At 51.9% G+C, this 17,905-nt stretch overlaps 2 long non-coding RNA genes across 2 annotated transcripts; both read left to right on the top strand.

The window, feature by feature from the left end:
• Positions 1-2,199: 2,199 nt before the first annotated feature.
• On the top strand, positions 2,200-2,772 carry LOC115275399. Its single transcript, XR_003901550.1, has 2 exons — positions 2,200-2,314; positions 2,720-2,772. It is a non-coding gene; the product is annotated as an uncharacterized LOC115275399 (long non-coding RNA).
• Positions 2,773-2,806: 34 nt separating this feature from the next.
• LOC115275398 lies at positions 2,807-16,278 on the top strand. The gene is made up of 2 exons (XR_003901549.1): positions 2,807-2,932; positions 15,788-16,278. It is a non-coding gene; the product is annotated as an uncharacterized LOC115275398 (long non-coding RNA).
• Positions 16,279-17,905: the final 1,627 nt, after the last annotated feature.

The following is a 17,905-nucleotide window of genomic DNA, read 5'->3' as shown; positions in this document are numbered from 1 at the left end:
GTTTTCGTACTGGTCGTGATCATGGACAGGGTACATTCTCCGGTTTTGATGGATGTAGGTATTAACCCTACAAATTCCAGTGACTTATAATTTTTACCCTTAAGGCAATGCTTCAGTGAATAATTTTGTGTAAATATACCTTTTTGTTCTGCTCTTATTTATTGGGTGTAATTTTTGAGACCTGGAATTTCTGCCTCTAAGGTTCTGATCCCCCGAGGGTTTTCGGTTTGGAGATCCTCTTCTTTCCCAAAGGGCTTATTCTGTGTTTACCACGAAGCCTTCCTAGCGCCGGGGAGGGGCCGCTTCATCACTTTTTTTAATATAAGCTGTTTTTATGCAGTTGACTCTAAATTCGGGTCTTTACGATTTGGATGCCTTCCACACAGACGCTGGGACTAAACGCTTTTCCTGGGTGAGGCGCACGGCCCCACCCCAGGCTCAGCGCCCTGGGGTGCGAGGTGAAGACTTACCTGCATCGTCTGAAGTTCTACCTGCAAATGTCATTTGAAAGAGGACGGCGCTCCGGCCAACGGGAGAGGGTGGGCGTCGGCCCTGCTGGCAAAGACCGGGTGGGCGTGGGTCTCTTCTGGTGGACGCGCCTCGTGATGCCCGAGGCCCCGGGGGCTCCAGCCGGGAGCTGGGGCAGCGGAGGGGGTCCTGGGCAGGCGGCTCGGGCCTGGGGCTGAGGGGGCGGGAACGAGTCTAACGGTTCAGAACGTGCTGCCTCTGAACCACAGCAGGAAGCAAGTAGTCTCCAGAAGCGGTGAGGCCACAGGGTGAGTTTTATTTGCTCTGTTACGATGCGAACACCCCAACAAGCACTGAAAACAGAGGTGAGCTCAGGCTCCTGTCGTGTGTCCTGTGGTCTCCCTGCGCCTGGTGTATGGGTGGCTAACGTCCGGCCTCTTTGGTTTTTATTTTTTGGTGTGTGTGTGCGTGTGTGTTTTGTGGGGGAGACGAGACACATGACAGAACAACTTTAATGAAGCATCATGTACCAACGTGTATTAGAAAAACTGGGCTACCAGGGGCCTGGGGGCTCAGTCGGTTAAGTGTGTGACTTCGGTTCAGGTCATGATCTCCTGGGTCATGGGTTCAAATCCCGCATCAGGCTCAGAGCCTGGAGCCTGCTTCGTGGGTAGTGGCTCCCTCTCTCTGTGCCTCTCCCCTGCTCGTACTCTGTCTCTGTCTCTCTCAAAAATAAAAGAAAGCATTTAAAAAATTTAAAAAAAAAGAAAAAATGTTTTACCGACTATGACCGAATTCACTATTTTATGTATATCATTGATCGAAACAAGGCTATTTTTTTATTTTTTTATTTATTTTTGAGAGACAGAGAGAGACAGCGCGAGCAAGAGAGGGTCAGAGAGAGAGGGAGACACAGAATCTGAAGCAGGCCCCGGGCTCTGAGCTGTCAGCACAGAGCCCGACACAGGCTCAAACCCAGGAACCCTGAGATCGTGACCTGAGCTGAAGCCCACGCTCAACGAATGAGCCTCCCGGGCGCCCAGAGACAAGGCTATTTTTAAAAATATCTTTAAAGAGTAAATATTCTTAAAAGAGTCAATGCAAGGTTGAGGTAAGGAATATGTTCCTCCAGTTGAGAATTTGTGGGGAGAACGTGAGGGGTGCCGGCCCTCGGGAGACTTAGGACAGAGCTCTGGTGCCGCCGGCACTGCCCACGTGTGCACTGGGTTGGCCTGTCGCCCCAGGTCAGAGGTCAGGTTCGGTCAGGAACACTGAGCAGCGAGGGGGGCTTCCTGAGCCGACCTGCCGCGGAGAGCCGGTGAAGCGCCGAGTCAGCCTTGGCCTTCGAGGCTTTCATGCTGAACCAAGGGGACCGGGCACCCTCTGTACCTTGTCTGTACCTTCCCACTGTGCTTCTGCCCCGTCCGCTGCTCGTGCCGCGCCGAGGCCCGCCTGCCTGCACCCCTGCCCGCCTTCAACTACCTCCGCCCCGGCGAGTCTGACTTCTGTTTCCGGTTTGCCACCCCTGCTGCCCGTCTGCGTGTCTCCCCGCCCCCACCTCTGCCGCCCACCTGCGTGTCTCCCCGCCCCCACCCCTGCCGCCCACCTGCGTGTCTCTCCACCCCCACCCCTGCCGCCCACCTGCGTGTCTCCCCGCCATCCATCCCCACCCTGCCCTACCCCTACCCTCCCCGCCTGAGGAGGAGCTTGAAGCCCGGCCAGCAGCAGAAATGCGGGCAGTGAGAAGCCCCGCCCCCCAGCTCCCTTAAGGGAGGAGCCCCCTTCCTGCGGGTGGAATGGGACCCTCGGCGCCTGCCTGTCTCTACAGCAGGACCGGCGGGAGATTGTGAGGACTCGGAGTGAGCGGTGGGGACGCCGTGCAGGGGAGGGGGCTGCATTCCTCCTAAGCGGACACGGGATGGGCGGGTGCCGAGGTCCCTGGGGACGCCCCTGGGCTCACGCCTGGGCTCGGAGCCCCCTTGGCGGGTCCAGGGCGCCTCTCCACCTCCCTCTCCTCGTTGGCCCTCACCCTTCATCCTCGCCCCCGTCTCCCCCGTGACGCCCACGGGTCCTCCTCCTGTCCGTGCATTGGGCACATCCCCCCCTTTTCCTCTGACTTAGTTCCTCCGGCTCCTCAGCCTCCCTGCCCCTCACCCCTGCAGGAGTAGGGCCTGCATCCTTTGTTTGCTATTTACTCATCCCTTCTCTGTGCCTTTTGATGTTTTTGTTATGCTTACTTGTCTTTTTCCAGAAAAAACAACACCCCTGCCCCCGAAAACCAACATTGTATGTTTGCCGAGGTCAGAGCCCGTGTCATAAATGTCTGTGACCTCCTGTGCCTGCTCCAGAGCCGTCGCCTGTGACGCACCAGGTGGCCGTGGCCAGAAGGACTCAGCCTGTGCGGAGGCGGGACCCGCTGCGTTTTCCCGGGAAGCTCTCCCTTCATCCCCGCGTGACGGTAGAGGTGGGTTCCAGTCCTAGTTTGTAACCTGGATGATCTTCCAGAAAATCACGAATGCATCTTCCTGTCGGCAGCGTGAGGGGGACCCCTCAGAGTCGTCGGGCCGCAGGAGCCTTGCCAGCGAGTGCCCGCCTCCCCGGCTCTTCACCTGCCGCGTTTGCACGGCTCCTTCCCCTTCGGGCTGAGCCCGGGGCCCTACACCCCAGGCGGACCCCCCAGTCAGCTGCCCTCCCACCCAGCCCCTCTCTGGGGCCGGGACAAGTCAGAGGGAACAGCGCCATCTGCTGGGACTCGGGCTGAAGTTTGCCCTTTCACTTGGGAAAGTTCTGGAAATCCCACTTAGGGGGCAGGACAACCTGCCCGGTGACAGGGGCAGGTGTGTCGTAGGTCCCCTCCCAGAGGAGCCATCATGCACTTCTCTACCTCAGAGAACGAATCCTCGACCACCAGCCCAAGAAGGGGAGGGAAGGCCCTTTCCGGCTGCGCGCCCCTCCCCCACCCCAGGAACCCTCCTCATAAAGACCAGAGAGCCTTTCCGGGGCCAGTTTACGTGAAAGTAGGCGTTTGCCTCCAGCCTGACGGCAAACTGTTCTCCTCACGAGCCGTTTGTTTGTTGCATGTTTTATTAATGGTTGTGCACTTAGAGTTTACACAGGCTGAGGACGTGGCGCACTGAGCCGTGTACGCGGTCCTTCTATTAAGATGTCAAACAGCCTCTCACCCACTTCCTTCTCTCCTGTCGTCCTAGCAAAGCAGTTTTTTAAAAAAAGAAATGTCGTAGTTACTAAGGAGCTTCTTAGTAAGCACTCCGACTTCTTACTCTTAATATAAAGAGTCACTGGGAGGGACAGCGACTGCACCTCTGACCCGGACATGGTCTCGGGTCACTTGGCCACATCCCGGGGAAAGACAGACAAGCCACAGCTCCCAACGTCACGCAAAGGCCGGGCGACCTGGGCCTGGAGGACGTGCCACGGGCAGGACAAGAGCGGAGGGGGCGTCTGCCTTGAGAAGGGACCTGGAGGGAACTGCAGGCTCACTTCTGTTCCGTGCAAGCATCATGCGGACCGAATCCGGGTCCACCCTGGTCATTACGGAAAAACCAGCTGGGTTTGGTCCCACAAATGAAGAAAACACCAAACCTGCACTTTTTAGTAACCAGCTGCCCCTTGGCCCGGGCATGGGGTGTGGTTATCTGTCTTCCTTTAGCCTCCATCTTCCCAAGGCCTGAGGGTCTTTCTTCTGTGAAGTTCTCAATATCCACGTTGACGATGACGAGCAGAAGCTTCTGCATTCGGTGTGGACGCCCCGCGAGGCTGGTCTCTTCCTCCTGGTCCAGCTTCCTTTCCTCGGTGGGGGGACGAGGCTCCGCCCACAGGCATGGCCGGCCTGACTTCTCACTTCTCACTCCTGCGTGTGGTGAGGTCCTGCCGCAGAAAGAGCTTACTCCACCCGGACTTCTCCTACCAGGACAGAGACGATGAATTCCGGTCCTGTGTTCGCAATTAAATCACTGCATTTCACGTGTCTTTAAAATCCTTGATTCCAGTGATGGTGGCGACCATCGGTTATTGGACACCAACTGTATCCCAGGCACTGTGCTCCGGATTGTCTTCCTAGACCTCTCAGCGACCCTGCAAAATCAGTATGCCAGTTAAGGCAACTAACTGGCTGTCGCCTTGTTCTGCCTGAGTTGTTGAAGCCAACGTTCCTTCGGTCCAGTCACGGAGACGGCATCACGTGGGAGCTAAGGGCAGGGACCCTGGTTAGCAGCAAAGTCAAGTTTGAGTTTTGGCTCTAGTCCAATCTGGAGCCTCGATTTCCTCCTCTGTGTATCGGGCGCATGAATATCTAATGCTCAGAGTCAGTGAGGGGTTGAAATCACTTTATGGATAGCATCCTGGGAGATGCTGTTCTCAACAGATGGTGATGCTCATGATAATATCATTCCCATTTCACAGATTAAAAAATGTCTGTGGCTCAGAAAGGGGAGGTCGCCTCTTTAACGTCACAGAACAGAATTAGAAGGAAGGCCGGAATTTGAGCCAGGGGTGGCTTCACTCCAACTTCCCGCAGAGCTGAGGCCACTGTGCCACCTCCTGTGATGTCACGTGACTCCTCACCAGGACCCAGCGTGTGTCCCCGAGGGCCGGCTCTTCCTCTCTCTCTCACCTACTTTCATAGCTTCCACGCCCCCCAACTCCGCATACCAGTGATTCTCAAATTTGTACTAGACTGTTCGTCGGCTTACAAGGCTCAAGGGTCTCAAACTTAGTGACCCCCCATCAAGCCTGAAGCCGGCTCCCCCCAGTCCTTCCCCCCCCCCCACACCACGGTCCCATGTTCCTACTCTCTTATGCCAAAGCCAGAAATCTGGAGGTCATCTTGAATGTGAACAGTGCCAGCCCTGAGTGAGGGCTCGGGGGTATCAGCTGGGGAGGAGGAGGATGGTGGTGAGGATGATGACGGTTTTACAGTCTTGGCCCTCAGTGCCTGGACCGTCTCTGGGGCGGACGTCTCCTGCGTCCCCATCACCATGCCTGTCCCGTCCAGCGTCCTAACACCCTAACGCTTTACGCAGGGCTTCTGCACTGGCTTTCGCGCATTTACCCCCATTTCTCGAAATCCTTTCTGCATATTTTGAGCACAATCATCTTTCCGAAGCACATACATGATCATGTAACTCTTTTCCGCTCAGGCTCTTCCTGGGCGCCCCTGACAGCAGGACAGAGCCCACGGTCTCTCTGTGGCCCCGGCCTGTCCTTGTCTGCGTCCCCGGGAGCCTCCGTGCTGTCTTCCCTCGTCTACCTCGGTTCCTCCAGAAGTCTTCACTTCCTCACTCATCAAGCCATTTGCCTGAATGTTCCCTGTCGACCCCCGGCGTCCCCCGGAGCCCCAGAGGATGCCACAGACGCCGGAACGCATACGGCGGAATCTGTCTGGCACTTGCTACCCAAACAGAAAGCTCCGGGTAAACAATGAGCTCTGAAATCAGGAGGCCAGCTCCACTCTCCTGTGTGAAGGAGCCTGGGAGCGTTTGGGGCAGAAGACTTTCAAGCTCTCAGCAGGTGGAATGAAAAGCGTTCGGAGCAGGTTCACGGGAGGATTTAGGAGGGACACGCACGTGACGGCTGAGGGCAGGAACGAGGGTCTCACCACGGCTCCACTGCCCCTGGCGCATCCGGTTTGGAAATGAGCACATTTCTGCAAATACCTGCAGGCTCGCTCTGGGAGAGACGTCTTTTCTCTTCTCTCTTTATTCATCTTTCACTCTTTCTTCAATGGATGACTGGTTGTTTAGATAGCTCTTCAGAGAACAGCCATCCTTGGGGGATTTTAGATTATTTGGAACGTGTGTTTGGACCGTCCGCTGAGTTTCGCAGAGGCCGACGAGGTGTCTGTGCTCACGGAGATTCTTCCGCGGAGGTTTCACTAGAGCTGGGAAAGGCAGAGGCCAGGGTAAAGTTGGTATGTTTTTAAGATTTTTTAAAAACGTTTATTATTTTTGAGAGAGAGAAAGAGAGAGGCAGAGAGAGAGGGAAACGGAAGATCAGGAGCGGACTCTGTGCTGAGCCCGTGAGGGGCTCGAACTCACGAACGGTGGGATCATGACCTGAACGAAAGTTGAACGCTTAACTGACCGGGCCCCCAGGCGCCCCAAGTCAGTGGTTATTACACTTGGCAGCAGCGTCCTGAGTGGGGATCTGGCATTGAATGGGGGGAGACAACTCGGCTTCGGACGGGCGGGCACTGTCCTCAGCGCTGGGTGCCGCGGGGAAGACCTGCCTCCCCCAGGAGGTGAGGTTTCCAGGAGCAGGGACAACGGAAGCCTCAAAGGAACCCTTGTCCTGAAAGGGTCGCATTCAGGGAGTCACTGGAGGAACTGGAGGAAGCGTCTCGGGAGCCCAGAGAGCAGGCGGCCGGGCCCGCCCGGGAGCCGTGGTGGGGACTTTCAGCTTTGGAAGTCGTCAAGGGGAGTTTACAAGGGGATGTCTTCATCGACTGACAGGGTAGAGGTGGGAGGTGAGGAGGGGAGATGCCTGAGCGGTGGGTCAGAGGGAATGTTCAAGAGGGTAAACGTCACGGGTTTGATGGGACAGGACCGTGGAGGGAGCCTCCAGGACAAGGGGAGGCATGTCCAGGAGAGAAGCCACCGGAGCAGTCGGCCGTGCCGCCGCTGAGGCTCCAGTGCCTCTGCTGGGAATTCACTTCTATGTGAACTGAAACTCCAGAGTGTCAGAGGAAACCGTTCCACGTTCTCTGGAGCGGAAAATAACCAAGTCCGTGCACATCCGCACACTACGTTCTGGAAATCTGAAGTGTCTATGTTGTCTGAGGATGAGTTTTCTTTGGTTTGAAGTCAAAGAAAAACCTACTGACTTTGGGTTTCTGAAGGAAGTCCATGGACTTAAATCCATGCCAACAGGGGTGCCTCCTGCACAGGAAGGGATGCTGACTTTGCTCCTGTCAGGACTCGCCCCGATGCCATGCCCGCCGAGCCCGGGCTAAGCTTCCCACCGTCTGTTATAAAGGTAGAGAGTGAGGGCGGCCAGTCTCCGTATATCTCTGATTCAAAAAACAAACACAAAATGTACTACAAAAAACCCACATTTAGGATGATTGGTAATCCTAGAAGATGCTTGAACACACATTCCAAAGAGTCACCAAACCCAAAGAATATACATATTATTGGTTCTGAGTTTATTAAAGATGATGAATTTAAAGCGACAGCCTTTCCCCTCTAAACTTTGATAAAGAAGACTTTGGATGGATAGGTAAATACAGCCGGGTACAGGACATGAGCCAGCGATACATAATTCATTATTGGTGGCACCAAAGACCAGTGCCGAGAGAACACAAATGATGGGCCCCTCCTGCCGGAGCCATGAGAAAATGATCAATATTTCATTATATGTGCTCTTCAGACATTTGAATAGCTCATCTGTCCTATTTATGCCAGTTAAAATGAATTCAACCTATCAGGGCCAAATGCATTTTTAATGTGTCTCGTTACCTTGCAGGGAAGTGGCAGCAAATAGCCATCTCCCTGTTGGCCTTATCTTTCCTTCCATTATTTGCTGAACATAAACTGTTGATGTGCAAGTGACCTTTCCTTTATTGGAGACAAAGCTTGTGTATGTTAAAGAATAAATTCACAAAAGGACTAGGGGTGGTCACTTTGGTGAGCATGAAAATGGTGTGTCTTGTTTTGAGGGCTTGCTTGGGAATAGAAGGCTGTGTCTCCCAGAGAGAGAAATCCTCCCAAGTTCTGATGGGCTCTTGCACTTGGAGAAGTGGAAAAGGGCACCGGGCATGGCGGCTGATGTTTGGAGAGTCCCCATCGGGCGCCAGCAACTGGGTGGTGGAGTTTTCTGTGCATTTGTTAATTTACCCCCGAGGCGATAGGCTAAGCAAATACAGTCTTGAATTTTGCAAAGAGGTTACATAACACCCCACTCTCCCTACCACGTACCCCAGGGGGGGCCCAGATATAACGTTCAGACCACAGGACTCCCAGATTGGCCGTTAGTCTCTTTGAATGATGCTTATTTGCAGAGTGATTCATTCCTACTGGGGGATGGCAGGTCCCCGGGGGGAGACAAGCTTTCTCAGAGAGGATTTTGTCTTAATCGGAGTGATCCAAAGGAAGGGAAAGATGGAGACTTGCAGCCGGGGGCTGTTGGTAGCTCTGCCTCCGTTGTAGCTCAGGGCTGGGAAGAGCGGAGCTATGGCACCCTTCAGGGCCCCCCTTCCCCACAACACCTGGTCCTCCACCACCCACCCCTGCATCTATTCCCGCTTCCATCTGATACCACGACGTCATTCCATTACTTCCCACGCTCACTGCCCTGATAGTGAGTGCTGTAGTTTCTCTGATAGTGTGTGCTAGACGTGAGTTCGGGAGACTTCAGAACTTTGTGTACAGATTGCAGAAACATATTTATTAATGTTTTTTCTTCCCCATTAATGGAAAAGGGACTTGCAGATACAGGTGGGAAATGAGGGGAAGGGTGGTTATCTCACATGGAAATTTTTCCTATGTTCCTCCGAGCTAAATATATAGATTTAATGGCCTGCTGTTTCCCTGTTCATATCTGAGCGAGATTTCATTCTCCCCTTGCTGTGGGAAATTAAGGCTTTACATCACACTTCATTGTCCAGGTGCGCCCTTATTTATTTTGAAGGCTGATTATAGTTTGTCAATAGGAAGAGACGATTTGGCACACAACTTAGAATTACTGCATATCATGCTCAAAATAAATCTCAGATTATTCACCTCCTCAGCAAACATCTGAAAGGCAGTTATTCTGAACACTAAGGAGTAGCAAAATATTTCTTTAGCATGCACATAAAAGTGTGATAACAAATATGTCACCTTTAATAGAACATTTGCGGGAACCTTGGAACAAGCAGCCCATGATGGATCCCGGAAGAGCCCTGGTCACTGTGCGCCACGAGGTTTGGTGCTAATCGCTGGGAGTTCTTACTGGGAGGGTCAAAGGGATTGGAGGCCAACACATGCCCGTCAGTGAAGTCACCAGTGACTCTGCTTTAGGCTCGGTGGAACGGGCAGGGCTGTGGCCTTGTCAACTTGCGAAGGAACAGACCTCGTTCCCCCCAGGTTCTACCCAGCACTGAACATCACTGGGCGGACATACATGAGTCTTTAGAGTTACTTGGGTGTCTTGTGACCACAGCTCGGGGCAACAGCGTTCTGGGCTCGGTCGTCTGTGCAATGATGATGAATGACTAATGCCAGGGAGCTTCAGAGCCCAAGACCCGTGGGAGGGGATGTTGGCCCTTGATCTCCTGTCCATGCTGAACCGCACTCGGTTTTGCCTGCCTCACTCCTTGGCGATCTACCAAAGTGGGACTCTGATCCAGGGTGGCTCTTTCTAGGACAGGCAGAGGGCTTTCCTCTCCCCCAACGCCAAGCCCCACAGGCATGGACCAGAGACAGCCAGGAGGGAAACCGTCCTCACCTTGTAAGTATAGAGATAGGAGCCCCCAGTGAGGTATCGGAGTTTCTAATCTGCTGTGTCTCCTCCTGATAAGAGGAGACAGACCAGGTGATCCCTGAAGAGGTTCATGTATTTGGCCACAGAAAATGGCCCCTGACTTACAGCAGGTTGACTTAGGGTCTTGGGACTTCATGATGGTGCAAAAGCGTCCCTCATTCAGTAGACATGTGTACTTTGAATTTTGACTTTGGATCTCTGTCCAGTTTAGCGATATGCGGCCCAATCCTCTCCTGATGCTGGCCGGTGGCAGCTGCAGTCAGACGCATGACATGAGGGTCAGTAACCCACATGCTGAGGACCGCCCTGCCCCCGGACACCCCTCTGTCTCCCACTTTTTGGACAGCATCCAATGAATTACACAAGGCGGTCCATACGTTGTTAGCAAACGGGCTTTGCGTGGATGGTCCTGCCCAGCCGCGCTCTGAGCACGTGTACGGCAGGCCGGGCGAGGCTGTGTCGAGTGGTAAGTCAGACGTATTCGTGCATTTTCAACCTAGGATGGGTTTATTGGGATGCAAGCCCATAATTAGTGAAGAAAGATTGGTATTTATTTTTTGTATTTCTGAGAAGAGGGAGGCCACGGACTGAGAGGACAGAAAGCTTTCACCATTTGCAAATCCCACCATTTTCATGAGAAAGCAAGAAAGATGATGAAACAGTGAACATCAGGGGACCTTTAGGCCCATGAATGGGCTGGACAAATGGTCACTGAAGGGTGACATGAAGGTAAAAGCCAGAAGATATGAAAATCAAGGCTTACAGTCCTCAGGTGAACCCTCACCACGAACCCAAACTCCAGCCTTCCTCCTGACATTTCTCTCTGTCTTCCAACTTCCAACAGGCCCCCCTGCTCAGAGTTGGTGACCTAGCTGCTTCTTCAAGGGAAAAATAGAAACAGGCAGAAGAGAAGTGATTAATCCCCACTGCTGGCCTGCCACCCCGTGTCTTGGCACTCAGAGCCCCACGTGGGTACCCATGACCTCTTAGCTACTATGTGCTTCTTTCCTGTCTCTTCATTTAGACACATGTCTGGGAACATCAGCAAGCACCTCCAATTTCATCTCCTGCCTCAGAAACAAAATCCTCATAATCAGTCCTGAGCCGGATGAAAAATATAAATCAGTAGTCTGGGAATTGACATGCATATTTACAGAAATGGGACAAACAGGGAGGCTGTGATGGCAGTCAGAGGAAAGGAGGCCACCCAACAGGGGTGGGAGCGGCTGGCTGTGCGCAGAATATCTTGACCTCACATCCCTGCAGAAATAAGCTTCAGGAGGACTGAAGACCTAACTCTGGAGAAGAAGCTTTGAACATTAGAGGAAGATTTTTGACACTGGTGTAAGGAAATTGTCCTTAAACAATATGAAAAAAATCAGATTCCATAGCTAAAAGATGGATAAATTAAAACTTGGGGCCCCTGGGTGGCTCAGTAGGGTAAGCATTCGACTCTTGGTTTTGGCTCAGGTCATGATCTCACAGTTTATGAGTTCAAACCCCATGTCAGGCTCCTTGCTGACAGTGTGGAGCCTTCTTGGGATTCTGTCTCTGTCTCTCTGCCCCTCTCCTGTTTGCTCTCTCTCTCTCTCTCAAAATTAATAAATAAAAAAACTTAAAAAATAAAACGTGCAAAAAAGGCAAAATCGTAATAATTAATAATAATAAGCAAAATAGCAGGCAAGGCAAAATTGAAAGAAAATAACTTCAATGAGCATACTAAAAAAGATTAATACCCAGAACACATAAAACAAACTAATATGAAATAGATCAAAGAGCATGAATTTCCCAAAAGGCCAATAGAAGTGTAAAAAGATGTTCAAATTCTTTAGCAGTCAGTTTAATTGTTTATTTAAAAGAACAAATAGATCACATTTTATTTCTACCAGATTGATACAGAAAAACCATTGGGTCTGATGATGCCAGATTCTGGTGAGATTGAAGAGCAAGAGAACCGTCCGCTCCCGCGTGCCGTTGAAGCGTGTGCCTACCGCGTGGAGGGCTGTTCCTCATGTCCACCGAAGGCAAGCTCGCGCACACCTGTGTCTCAGCCACTCTGCTCCTAGACTCCCTACCCAATGGGAGCAACCTGCATATGCAAAGTAGATGGTGACTGAGTGTTCACTGTGTCCTGTTTGTGACCACAAAGCACTGGAGGAAAGTCCTCACCTAGAGGAAAGGGATGGCCCTGCGGTATGTGCTTGTACAGCACAGCAAGGAAAATGAGCTGAGACTCAGTCCACATATAGCCACGGAGATCATCCTTAAGAACATCATGATGAGCAAGGAAAGCGAGTGAGAGCAGAACATGCGGCGCGCTTCCATCCATGCACAAGTGAAAGGCACGCTGAGCAAGTCTATGGAATCCATAGAGATACATATGTACACAGCGAAAATATAAAACCTGTGTCAGGAGAAACACAATTTCCAGGAAAGGCAGAAGAATGGCCCTTTGCCTCTTTCCCTCTTCTGATTGGCTGAGGCTGCAGACCGTCCCCAGAGGCCATGGAGCCGGCGGAGCCTGGCGGACCAGCAAGGAGAGGCAGCAGATGGACGGAAGTGGTGGGCGTCTGGGGGAGTGATGCTTCTCTCTGCTCAGGCAAACACTAACAGCGATCGAGCTGAAGGTCAGGTCTTTGCTTCTCACAGTCACGCCCGCCGGAACTTAGCGAGACCTAGCTGGAGGCGTGGGTCCCGCTCACCTGCTCCTCACTCACACCTGAGAACCTCTTCTCTACCATAACCAAGATTGCAGTAGTTCCTCTCCCTCCCTGGTTATTTAATTTCGCAGTAAAAATCCACCCACAGTCTCCTCCTTCCCTTTTCTCACTTCCCCAGTTATCTCTTTTTCTAACACAGTCTAGCTTCAGTGACACAGCAAAAACAAGAATAACCAAACAGTGAGTACTGACTCAGTGCTGAGAGTTTCTCGTGCATCTCCCCATTGAATTTTCACCAAAGTCTCATCGTATTCCAGAGGAATCTCTTGATTCACAAACTAACTCAAAATGGAACAACAGTATTGGCAACAAGAACCAAGATGCAAGAAGAGGGCTGTGTTGGCTCAGGTACCTGGGACATCTCCGTGCCCCGAGCCGTGTCTCCCATTGCCTGGGCTCAGCCTAGCTTTGTTGACTTCATTCTGCAGAGACCTCCAGGCTCACGCTGCTCAGTCTACTCAGATTCCAGAGAAGGAGAGAGGACATCTATTTCCCAGATTCTAGTGTAATATTGTGGATGATGATGAGTTGACCCCATTCTATCACATGGCTGCTTCTGAATCCCGAGTGGCTAGAAGAGGAATTGTCCCATCACCCACATGGAACCTGAGCTTAGCTTTGAGCCCCAGGGGGCAGTGGCTCCGAATCTTGGTCAAAAGCCAAGTAGGACCCTGTGGAATTGGGGCAGCAGTTTCCTAACCAGAAGCGTGTGTTTTTACCGGAGGAAGAGGATACTAGGTGCACTGAAATCAGCACTACATATTGGAAAAGGTGACTTGCTCACAGTCACCCAGTCTCATACACTTAGGAGGCAGAACTCGGACCTGGGTGTATCTGAGCCCAAAGACCTTGTTACATAACTTGCAGTATACTTTCTTTGTCATTGTGGTAAGAAACCACTTAACATTAAATTTACCATCTTAGCTGTGTTTAAGTACACAGTTCAGTATGTGACCCATCTCCCCGCTGGTGTGCAATCGATCCTCTGAACCTTCTCTCTTGTAACACGAAACTCCCTCCCCCTTACACACTAACCCACTGCCCTGCCCCCACCCCTTGCCAACCACCTTCAGCCCCTATGATTTTGACTACTTCAGATATTTCATACGCGTAGAAACAGACAGGGCCTATCTTTTCATGTCTGGCTTATTTTCTGACATGATGCCCTTGAGGCTTGTCCATGGTGTTGAGTGTTCAGGATTTCCTCTTTTTTAAGGCTGTGTAATATTCCGTTGCATGGACAGACCACGTTTTCTTTATCCACTCATCTGTCTGGACGTTTGGATTGTCTGTTGGCTGTTACAATAATGCTTCTGTGAACATTAGTCTGTTGATATCTTTTTGAAAGTCTGCTTTCTCTCTTTTGGGGGTTTACTTCCAGAGGTGGGATCACCGAACCATAGGGTAATTCTATTTTTAATTTTTCACGGAACCCCTGTACTGCTTTCCACAACGGTGGCACCGTTTTCCATCCCCACCACAGTGCACGAGGCTTCTAACTTCTCCGCATCCTCATCAAAACGTGTCGTCTATTGTCTGATACTGCTCATCCCTAATGGGCGTGAGGTGGGCAGTGGACTTCCTGAGGGAGTTGTGTTTATTTTACTTGGCCATGGCTCAGACAAGGCTGAGGGGCAGAGAGCTAGCTATTCCCACATAGCCACAGCATCTGAAGAAACGGCAGCTTACGGTCACGTGTGCAGGGTCCTGGAGTGAGGGCTCAGATGAAAGCTGCACTTTTGGATCAAAGTCCTGTGACCATCCCCGTGCTTCAGAGTGCAGGGGTCCAAGGAGGGGGCTTGCCTCTCCTCCACGTCGGTCTCTATCGGTTAGGACAGTCAGTCTTTCTTCAGTCTTGGGAATTTTTCTAAAGGTTGTTTTTTTCTCTTGACTAAATATCCTTTTTTTTTTCCTTTGGCCACAGAAAATAACTACTGCATGGGGTGCCTGGCTGGCTCAGTCAGTGAAGCTTCCAACTCTTGGTTTTGGCTCAGGTCATGATCTCACGGTTTTGTGGGTTTGAGCCCTGCATCAGGCTCTTCACTGGTAGCGTGAAGCCTGCTTGGGATTCTCTCTCATTCTCTCTCTGCCCCTCCCCCACTAACACTGCCTCTGTCTCTCTCAAAATAAATGAATAAATAAAACGTAAAAAAAAAGAAGAAGAAAAGAGCTACTACAATGCTTTTGTCACATCTCTTTAATGCTCTCATGCGTGACACAGCCGTCCTCAGTGTGGAGACGGAGAAGGTGACTAGATTGCCAGGCCACACAGAGAAGGGAAGCCATTTCCAGAGGTCCTGGATGAATCTCTCCCAGTTCCCACACATAGCATCCCACGTTGGGGACATCAGAAAGAATGATTCCTGACACGTCTGCCAGGGTGCAGGGCACAGAGGAGCCGGGAGCAGAAGCCTGTCACAATACATGTTTCTTCTCACAAGCCAGGACATGGGCAGAGTAGGAAGGGTGTGCGCCATCGTCACTTCTAATCACGAATTTAGAAACATACACACATTGCGAATTGGAGGCAACCAGGAAAATGAAGTCAGACGCGGGTCAAAGAAGGAAGATATTTGAGGCGTGTTTTGCCTTTCTCCTCCTCAATTTTCTCTCCAGTTCAAATTTCTTCTGTGTTCTGTTCCTTGCTTCTTTTAGAACCTCTAGCCCTCAGAAAGGCCACCATAGCCTTGGGACACACCGACTCAGGGAGGTCGCCTTCTTAACCACACTCAGGGCTGATTTATGCTCTCCGAATATTAAATTTCTGTGTTATGAATAATTAATTGACAATTTCATTTGCAGCTCAGACTTTTAAATGGTTCAAGTCCAATGAGGCTTTCCTGGGCAAGTTGAATTAGCAAACCAGCGGAGGGCCCTGGAATGTGTGATTCTCCCCAACTCAAGGACATCAGAGGAAGCTGGCCCCAACACAGCGAGACGGGCATTGCTGTGGGTTGCTCGTGCATGTGGTCTAAGGAACGTGTCAGAGCCAATGCCTGGGGAATAACCAGAAGGAGACATTTCTGGGGGAAATTTCTGAGTTTAAGACTTTTATTTACTTATAAGACCTGTCTCCAATGTATGCACTTTCTTTCATGTCTTATTTTCGAATCTTACAGACACGGTCTTCAGGTTCCTTATGAGGAAGGAAAGCCGCCTTCGCATGCGTGAGCTGGCACATGCCGGATCGTTCCAGTTTGCTCTTTGTGCCGGTGGTGGGTTTCAAGCCAGGCAAGAAAGTGCAAGGTCGCTCTGGACACATTTCCCCTCGGCCACCACCATCCGTGTGGCTGGGCGGTGCCTGTTATCGGGCCCGTCCATCCCTGGGACGCCTTGGCTGCAGGTGACGCTGAGGCTCGCTCTCCTCATGTCTAATGGGCCTCAAACACCTCCTCACAGGAAGGAAGGAAGGGGTGTCTCCTCCCCATCGAGTGGCTCCAGCCGTCTTCTCCGCACAGGGTTGGAGGGCCTCTTTCCTGGAGCAGGTAGTTTGTGATGTGAAGTCTGCTCCTGGCTCTCTGCACGGCGGTGGGCGCCTCCGAGCTCCGGAGCCGGTGGATACCACTGGGTTGTGTTGTGTTTTATTTATTGAAGGTGCTTTGTCAGGGAGGATTCTCTGCCTCCTGGGTTGTTTTCCCATCTCTGTTTTCAAGGTTAGCCAGATGGATGGGAAATGCACCTTTCCTCTCTGGGGCTTACAAATGATGTGACCCCCTCAACCGTGCTGATCGGAGAGACGCCCCTGCTTCCCCGTGGGGCGGCCGCTGCTTTGTCACCCCTTACTTCACATTCATGTCAAAGCCACGAGCAAACGTGGGGGAGCCTAAAGGTCACGCACGAGCTTTCGCAGTGGAAGATGAATCTGAACTAATTGCCAAACAAATCCACATGAGGCAGGGGGAGAAAAGGAAAGGACGCCCATGTGTTCTTGAGTCCAAGGAATGGGGACTCCTGGGGGAGGCTCCCACACCTGCTCTAGAGAGCCCTTCACCCTCCTTTCTCTGACTCTGAGTCTTTTCTTAAAAATGTTTATCTATTTTTGAGAAAGAGACAGAGAGGGACTGAGTGTGAGCAGGAGAGGGTCAGAGAGAGGGAGCCACAGAATTCGCAGCAGGCTCCAGGCTCCGAGCTGTCAGCACAGAGTCCGACATGGGGCTTGAACCCACAAACCATGAGATCATGATCTGAGCTGAAGCCAGATGCTTAACCGACTGAGCCCCCCAGGCGCCCCTGACTCGGAGTCTCGACACGAACTGCTCTTACCTCTTCTGCTGTTTTCCTGGTCTCTGCCTTGCTGTCCCACTCCCCCAGTGACCACCAGCCAGCAGCTGTCTCTCTGGCAGGAAGGCTGTGGCTACTACAAAGCCCCAAACCTCCAATCCTGCCTCAGCTCCAAAGCCTCTTAGAAACTGTAGACCAATGCTTGCCAACCCTCAGTGTGCACGCGGATTCCCTGGGGGCTTGTCCAAGTGCAGATTCCCACGCAGCACATCTGGGTGCTTCCCTGCATGCAGAGTTTTTCACATCTGCTGTTTGTAACTGTCCTTGAGTCTGCTAGCTTAAGTGTGTTTATCCCAAGAGCAGCGTGGGCCTCCTGGCAGATGGTGCCTGCTCCCTGGCATTTATGTTCCTGCCTGGAAGCACTTTGGGAAACGATGGGCTGGGAAAAGAGGAGACACTTCCTGGATTTGGGAGGAAGTTGGTCATGCTGAGTCGCGGCCAACATGACAGACCCATGTCTTGGTACCAGGTGCTTGTCTCTGTGAAGGATTCCAAGAGCGAAGTTCAGGACTGTCCCCTGTACAGATGTGAGAACTGAGGTTCAGGGTAAGTTAAGTGAAGCTTGAGGCTTGAAGCTCTTGAGGCTCCTGGCACAGCTCGTGTTTGGGTCAGGTGGTTCTGGTTGCATTTCCTCCCCGGATGTGATGGAGGATAATCAGACTTCTGCGTCTGGGGATGTGGAGCAGAGGCATCACCCCGCTCCTCCTGCTCAGTCCCGTAGAAGCCCTGATATACACGGTGCATGTACACATCTCAAACCCTGGAAGACTCTGGAAGGTAGAGAGTAGAGGCAGATCACTAGGGGACCTTCCATAACAATATGGTCATAAATGATTCTCTTGATCTTTTCTGGGCCTCATCTACCCCAGACTGAGCACCTGCGAATAAGTGTGAACAAAAGCATTCCCACCAGAAGCCATTCTCTCTACCCAGAGGGTCAGGAAAGCGGAGACCTG

Source organism: Suricata suricatta, chromosome 12, assembly GCF_006229205.1.
Source record: "Suricata suricatta isolate VVHF042 chromosome 12, meerkat_22Aug2017_6uvM2_HiC, whole genome shotgun sequence".
NCBI lineage: Eukaryota > Metazoa > Chordata > Mammalia > Carnivora > Herpestidae > Suricata > Suricata suricatta.
Note: the sequence above shows the minus strand (reverse complement) of the source record. Positions and strands in the feature narration are given on the sequence as shown.